Here is an 8,616-nt window from a genome sequence, read left to right as displayed (position 1 = left end):
ATAAATTTTTATTTTTTAATATTTTATTGGGGCTAATACAAAATATTTTGGTTTAACTCAATAGTATTAAAATATAAAATTTGTTGTTTCCAAGAAGTAAAGTATTTGTTAACTAATGTCAAGTGAGCTAATAATTTAAAAGTATTTTATTAGGGCTAATACAAAATATTTATTAAAAAGTATTTGTATTTTATTAAATAAATAGTATTTGATTTATTAATGCAATAAGTTGATGTATAAATAAATAAATAGAATTTAGACACATTATGTGAGGTGTTAAAATTATCTACTTAATTTATTAAATAGATTGATATCAAATTATGTATTTGATTTCTCAAATTTTAGAGATTGATATTGTTGTTAAATAATTTTTTTATTATTTTCCATATACAAACTTTCGTTATGTGTTTACTTATTCATATTCTTATTATCATATTATAAATTAATCTTGAAGCTTAGGCCAGCCCAACATTGAACATTGCGCTAGGTCTTTTCTTTTTTTCACCCAACATTTTACTTCTCTCTCTCTCTCTCTCTCTCTCTCTCTCTCTCTCTCTCTCTCTGACACGTAGACACACAAAAATATTAGACCCCATTAAAATTTTTTATCTCTCCCACTTTTTTTAATCTTTGTTTATATTTACATGCACTACAATTATAGAATTAATTCAAATTTAAATTATTAAAACACACACACACACACACATATATTTTTAAAATTATAAAAATTAATTCACATTCAAATTATTAAAACTAGCCATGGGCATGCATTATATATATATATAATAAAAATTGTATATTTATTTTTAAAAATAATTATAAAAAAATTAGGAGTTGAAAGGTATTTAAATTTATTTACAAGAGTAGTTATGATGAATTATAAGGGTATTTTAGGATAGTTGTAGGTAGCTACATGAATATTTTAGTTAGAGATTTGAAATTTGAATTGATATGTATTATTGATTTATTTTATTTATTTGCAAATATTTATCGAATGTGTAGAATTAAATTTAACCCAAATTTTACATTTGCATTCAATATTAGTATGATCTTATATGTGTATTTGTATGTTTTCGTAAATTAATTTACTTCGCTTAAATCATGCCCATTTTGCGATAAATTATACATATCTCTTATAACAACTATCTACGCACGTTCGTAATATCTTTCAAATTCTACATACTGTATACATTTTTGACCATTATGCTAAACAAATGATACAAAATAATGTATTAAATTCTTTTTTTTTATTGAAACTAATTATTAAATTAGATATATACCCTACCGCAAATTGCAACCTGATTTTTCTAGTTATTACTATTATTATTAAACATGCTAATATAATCCTTGAATTATCATAATTTATATCTTATAACTATTAACTCAACATTTTTTTAGAATTGAGGGTTCAAATTATTTGAATAATTTATTATAATAGATTCTATATATTGTTAAACTACTTATTTAACTTATCGAATCTTATATATTGATATTATTATTAAAATAACATATATTGACCATATATGAATAAACTAGTTAAATTATAGGTATTAAAATTATATTTACTTTTTTGGTAAAAAAATTATCCACCAATGTAATTAGTGTTTAATTACATATACATGGGATAATAATACTTATTATTGATTTATTACATTTATTGACAAATATTTAATCAAATTTGCAAATTAAATTTTTCCCAAATTTTACATTTGAAATTCTCATTCGATATTAGTATGATCTATGTTAGGTTTGGTGTATTCCCAAGAAGGGGGGTGAATTGGAATTTTAAACTTTTTCTTCTAGGTTAATATATTTAACAACAGTATATGCACAACCTAGGGCCTGTCTATGCAATTTCCAAATGCGTAGATAATTATAATATGAAAATTAAGTCATATGCATCATTCACTCATAACATATACGTGTGGTAAATATAGAGTGCAGAAATATAAACAAACACATGATATGTTATCGGGGTTCGGCCAACTGTGCCTACGTCCCCGCCTCTAGCTCGCAAGTAGGAGGATTCCACTAACAGCTCACTTAAGGGCGGAGCAACACCGTTTACAACCAGGTCAAATTATCACAGGGCTGACCTCAACCTTAACCAGGTCAATTAGTGGGGTTGACCTCAACCTACACACCTTAACAGGACGACGCACCTAGCTTTCCTAACCGGGTCTAAGCCAATCCGGGACTATTCCAGGGCTAGTCTCCTTCTTCAGGTCCGTGCCTGGAAATACAACTAAAGTGTATTACAATGAAATGGTACAGTGATTGTGCTTTCAAGTAAAGCAGATATGTACCCAAATTCGCGCAATGATATACACCACAAATATGAAATAATATGTAAGCTCAATGTGGTCTAAGATGTCAACTCTCAAGTAGATTTACTATCGTTCTAATGAGTGTGGGAGAGTGCAAACCTTAATGATCTTTGTATCACAAGATATTCAATCTAAGTGCTCAAACAAAGATATTATCCAAACTTCATATGTTTCAATCAACAAGTTTTCTCAATACATATATGTATATGAAGCTCTAGCAATGTATAAATTTGGTTTGCAAAAAGGGATATTCAATCTTTGTACTCAGCAAGAGATATATGGGTTAAGGAATATTGCAACAAAGATTTTATCACACTAGCAAATATTTCATCAAATATTTTCAAGATAAAACACGGTAGATATTTGAAAATGTTTTTGCAACCAAAGTACAAACATAATCTTCTTAAGATGTTGCAATGAAGGTGTAAATCTTAAAAGATCTATCAAAGTCTTCTTAGGATAGACTTATTAACAAAGTCTCCTAAGAACACTTAGGTTTGGCTCTCAATGAAAATAAATCAATCAACTACAAATGGGAGAGCAAACCTATTGAATATAAACACTCAATCGACTTACAGAGGATTTAGGAGATTAAAAACAGGTAAGCTTGAGTGAATGGGAATTGAATATGAGTATTATAGGGTTTTGATTTTTCAAAGATTTTTCCCTAATCAAGGTGGCTAATCTCACTTAATCTTTGCAAATGAACTCATATATATAGGCAAGGGAGAAAATATGATCGTTGGGGACCTATAGGGTATTATTAGAAAAGTCTAATGACGTTTAAGGCATTTTAACCCTGTTTAGAAAAATATTAACCACGGTAAAAATGGGACCAACCCGAGAGGTCCGGTCAACTAGAAGTGGTTCGGTCGACCAGGACTCAAGTAGCTCGGACGATCGGGGGCATTTTGAACTGAGTGGTCGGTCGACCGAGCAAGGGTGATTTTCAAAAAACACCGAGGTTCGGTCGACCGGGCCCTTTTTGAACTACAGGGCTCGATCAACCAGACCGTTGGGAATTCTCCCAAGACCCTTCGGTCGACCAGGTAGTTGGAGTTCAAATCTGGTCGGTCGATCGGGAGGACAAACTGTTGACTCCCAGGTGGTTCGGTCGACTGAGGTCAAATGCCCTACAAGGTCTCGGTCGACCGGGCCTGGGTCAAACTGTTGACCCGGACCGGTTTCGGTCGACCGGGCCAAATTGAACTGAGTTGGCTGATCAACCGAAAGTGCACCAAGTGTGCATTTCGGTCTCTTCTTACAACATATAAACCCTATTCAAGTGCTTATTACATACAAGTGTAAAGGTGAGTGTCCTAAGATCACTTGGGGTCGAATTTGAGATCACCGAAAAAGTCCGGTGTCGGTCGACCGAAGGTTCACCCTAAGGTCTTTCTATGGTTCGGTTTGAGCTTGCAAATTAAATCATGTTTGTGATGTGTGTGCTTATTACAAACCGAAGAACCCTAATTACTATTATAGACAATTTTACTGAAAATTGTTACAATTAAGGGTTATGAAATTGTCTTCAAGCATTTCTTACTTTTGTGCACATCTTGATCTTATCATTCTTGATTCCTGCACAAAAACTCAAACACTCATTAGATACAATGAGTATTTGTCATAATCAAAACCGGGCATGACCAATAAAGTCAACAATCTATATCTATATTTTATTTTCCAAAATTAGTTTCACGGAAAAACAGACATTTCATATTTTTTTAACTCGATTGTAAGAGTTAGTATAAATTAAATAATTCAAAAATAGTATAACCTCTTAGGAAAAACAAAAATATTCAATAGCGAAACTACATAAGTATGGACTACAAAAGTTGACATTATTATTTTTATATCTCAAGTACTTAATGAATTTGATTGTTATATAGGGATGTTACAAAGTCAACTTTTTTATGAAGTTTATTTAGCTATTTAGTACCAAAGATAAAATATGATACAGTCAAATAATTTTCATTTATTAGGTTTACTTAACAATACCTCTCTATGCTTTTTATTAAAACTATTCCATTAAAGCTCCTTATAATTTTATAATTTTTTTTTCTTAAATTGATAATATTTGAGCTAATATTTTGGGTAAAAGACACTCACCTCCCCTAAAGTTTGACAAAAAAAATTGAAATCTTTCTTAAGAAACTCCCCATAAATAAAATATTTAGTTTCTAAAAATTTCATAAGTTTATAATTTATTTTTTGTAATCGATAATAGTAATTGAATTAATACATTATTAAATCCTAATTGGTATTAATTACACAATTGAAAAACATTATGAATTTAATGAAAAAAAATCAACAATGAACTTAGTTATGTATAAATTACAAAAATTTAATATTATCCCTTTTATATCTCAAACGTCATATCAGGATATTATAAAGTGATAATTTTAACAAAATTCAGTTGACAACTCACCATTAAAGTGAAATATCCATACACTACAATAAAAAAAATTTCATAAATTAATCTTAATTTAAAAATTCTCATCTACCTTTCTCTAGCAAAATCGTTCCCCAAAACCTTTTCATAATTTTGTAATTTATTTCCTAAATCGGTTATGTAATAATTGAATTAATATCTATTAATAACTGTTGACATGTCCTAGAAGGGACCTAAGCATGGGGGATGGTGATCCCAAAAAATAATAAATGTATAGTGATAATGGAGGATGGAGGAGGTGTCAGTCAGTCCATGAGATAAAATGTGGGAGACAATTTGGTGAGGGTAGTGTTAGCTTTGGTGTATTCCTAAGAGGAGGGGGGTGAATTCGGTATTTAAAATTTTGTTCTACCTAGGTTTATCCAAATCAGTAGTATTACGCAACCTAGGGTATTTCTATTTAATTATAAACTCAATCAACACATGTACTACATACAATGAATCAAGCATACAACATACATGTGCTAAAAATAAAAGTGCGGAAAATAAATTTGCAGAAATATAAAGAACACGCACGATATGTTATCGGGGTTCGGCCAACTGTGTCTACATCCCTGCCTTGGCATTCCCAACACAAGGATTCCACTACTGCTCACTTAACAGGTGGAGCGGCACCGGTTACAACCAGGTCAATTCAAGGAGCTGACCTTAACCAACACGTCTTACCAGGATGTCGCACCTACCTTTCTTAACCTGATCTAAGCTAGTACAAGACTATTCAACAGGGCTAGTCTCCCTCTTCAGACCCATGCTTAGAATACAATCAATATGAATTTTCGTACACCGAAATATGCTTCTCAACTAAGCAGGCATGTACTACAATACGCACAATATAATCAATGTACCTCTAGAATGTATGAACTATAAGTTTGGTGCTAAAATGTGTGCTAAACATTCAAATAAGTGTAAATAATCAATCTAGATCAAGAGTGTATATCAAAGAAAAATTTGAAACACAATATATGAATATCACAAAATCATATCAAGGTTTCAAATATGCTTAGCAAGATGATTCAAACAAACTCAACAAGATGTTCTAAATGTACTAAACACAAGGAGTGTTTGAATGCAAGTTTTGAAAAATGATTTTGCACACAAAATATAGGCTTAGATGTCTTGCAATGACAATGCAAGAACCACAACCTTCTAAGTCTTTCCACATAAGATTTATCAAATAAAATCGGTAGAAGAACTTTAAGCTTTACTCTCAATAATAAAATCAAACAATAAGCACAACAAATGAGAGTATAAACAAATGAAGATTAAGCACAAGCACTCTAAACATACTCACAACACTTGAAAGATCAAGGAAAATGAAGTTCTGGAGTGTTTGGGAGTAGTATAGGCTAAAAGGGGATTTTTGATTTTGAGAGAATGTTAGCCCTAATCAATTTGCTAATCCTTGCTAATTATGACAAATGAACAAGTATTTATAAGCAAGGAAGGATTTTTGACCGTTGGGGACCCAATGGGAGTAATTAAAAAAGTTTAAAATAGGTTTACAAAAATTAACCCCATTTACCCTTTTAAAATAATCAGTAAAAATATTTTAACTCGAGAGGTTAGGGTGCCGGAACAGACTCAATCACTAAACCATTATTTAATGGTTCAGGTGCCCGAATTGAGGACCGGTTGGCTGAACCAAAGTCAGTAGCATTTTGTTCATAGGTTCGGGTGCTTGGTTCCAAGTTCAGTTAATCGAACTAGCCATTTCGGTCGCCCGAGCCCTTAATAAGCGTGAAGGTTTGGGTGCCTAGGTAGTTGAAAAGCATTCTAACACACGTTCGGGTGCCCGAGGGAGATACGCTCAAAATGATTCGGGTGTCCGAACAAAAGTCAACAAGTTGACTTGTCTAGGGTTTGGTTTCCCGAAGCGTTTTCAATGCAATGGGTTCGGTCGCCCGAACACTCTCAACATTTTCAATTTAGTCAAGATTTTTACCTTATTTAATTCCCTTGATTATGTAAGTGATATGAGGACTTTCTTATATGCAAGTGCTGGGACCTAGGGTCTTTTCTAAGGCCTTTTTAAGTACACCAAAAAACTTAGCATCAATCGACCAAATCTCTAAGGTCTCTATGGTCTTTGAGCTGTAGTTCCTACATGCATGCCATGCATTAATTATTACACACCGATATAAATTATTAAAAACCCAAATAATATAAATTACAATAAGAAATAATCTTCAGGGTCTTCAAGCTTCAAGTTTTCACGTGCCATCTAATATGAACTTGCCAATAAGAACCCGCACACAAACTTGAAAGCCATTAACTACAAAGAGTATTTGTCATTATCAAAACTGGGAATGACCCATAGGGTCAACAGACAATATCATTTTAAAATGAATATGTTTCTGTATAAACTAGGATATTTGATATATGAATTTCTATCATTGACTTTTGAGTTCTGGTTCCATAGTAGTTTTATGGATCTCACAATACCTTATTAGCTTATTAGCTAATTGGTAAGTGATTTCTTATTGAAATTAAGAGAGAGAAAAAAAATATATAGTTGGGTCTAATCTTTGGCTACATTCAAGTCATCGAATGACTATTAATGGGAAGAAGATGAAATAAGAAATTTAGGAGTAAAGATAATAAAAATTTGATATCTATTCTTTATTATTACATTTAACATGAATATGAAAAAAGACCAAAATAGATAGATATTCATATAGCGAAATTAAAATAATTATTTCTTATCTATTGCTTGTCATGAATTCATACAAAATTTTATATTGTTATTTAGTTTATAGTAATGACATATAATTTTTCATATAAATTATTAAAATTTTTCTTTTGGAACTATTTTATTGTTAGATATTCATTATACAAAATGAAAATAACCTTAGGAACTCATATGATGGGCATACTTCTTGAGCAATATCATACATATTGCATCGTGCATATGACACTACCTTTCTTAGCTTCCATTTGAGAATAATAAAGATGGTAACTAATTGATCAAAACAGAATTGAATGAAGCCCCCATGGCATGGCGCAGTGAAAAGACATCAGCAAGTAAGAAGGAGCATCGAGGGTTCAATTCCAAGTAGATACACTCACAAAGCCAGCGGTACCTGTGGATGGTGAGAGTTTACTCTATGAGCCAACGAGGATCGTGGATGGTGAGAGTTTGCTCTGTGAGCCAATAAGGACCATGGATGGTGAGAGTTTGCTCTGTGAGCCAATAAGGACCATGGATGGTGAGAGTTTTCTGTGAGCTAGCGGGGACAGTGGATTGTAATGGAGATGTGTCCCAAGAGTTGGGTTGGCCGAACATCCAACTGATGTATGGAAGTCATGTCTGTATCTGGACTTTACCCTGATTAGCGAGACTTGAGGGCAGAGGATGCTGATTAGTAGGTTTGGTGCCGCACTAGGGGGTCCAAAGGGCTCGTTGGTGGTTGGAGTTCCTATGTAAATAAAAAAATAATAATAATTGAATGAAGGGATCCCCCAAGCCTATAAATAGTGGGCTTCTAATGGTGAGAGGGATATACAAACGTAGATAGAAATTGAAATTTAAAGATAAGTAAAAAAAGGAAATTTTTTACTGATAATTTTGAGAAAAGAATTGCGTGGGAAAGACTAAGTGGCTGAGATTGAAGAAATTGAGGAGGATTTAGGACTGAAGAGCTCGAATTGCAGTAGAGACTTGGAATTTAAGGGCTCAAGCAATGAAGAAGGTAGGATAGAATAAGAGGTTGGTTCCTTAATTTTGTATTATTCAATTCAATTTCAGGTATGATTTTGAGCTTAAATTTGAACAATTCTTTTTGAACAAAGGTCTATTTTAAATCAAGTCAATTTGGAAAAACACGACAAAATAGTCCA

Source organism: Malania oleifera, chromosome 3 (assembly GCF_029873635.1).
Source record: "Malania oleifera isolate guangnan ecotype guangnan chromosome 3, ASM2987363v1, whole genome shotgun sequence".
Classification (NCBI taxonomy): domain Eukaryota; kingdom Viridiplantae; phylum Streptophyta; class Magnoliopsida; order Santalales; family Ximeniaceae; genus Malania; species Malania oleifera.
Note: the sequence above shows the minus strand (reverse complement) of the source record.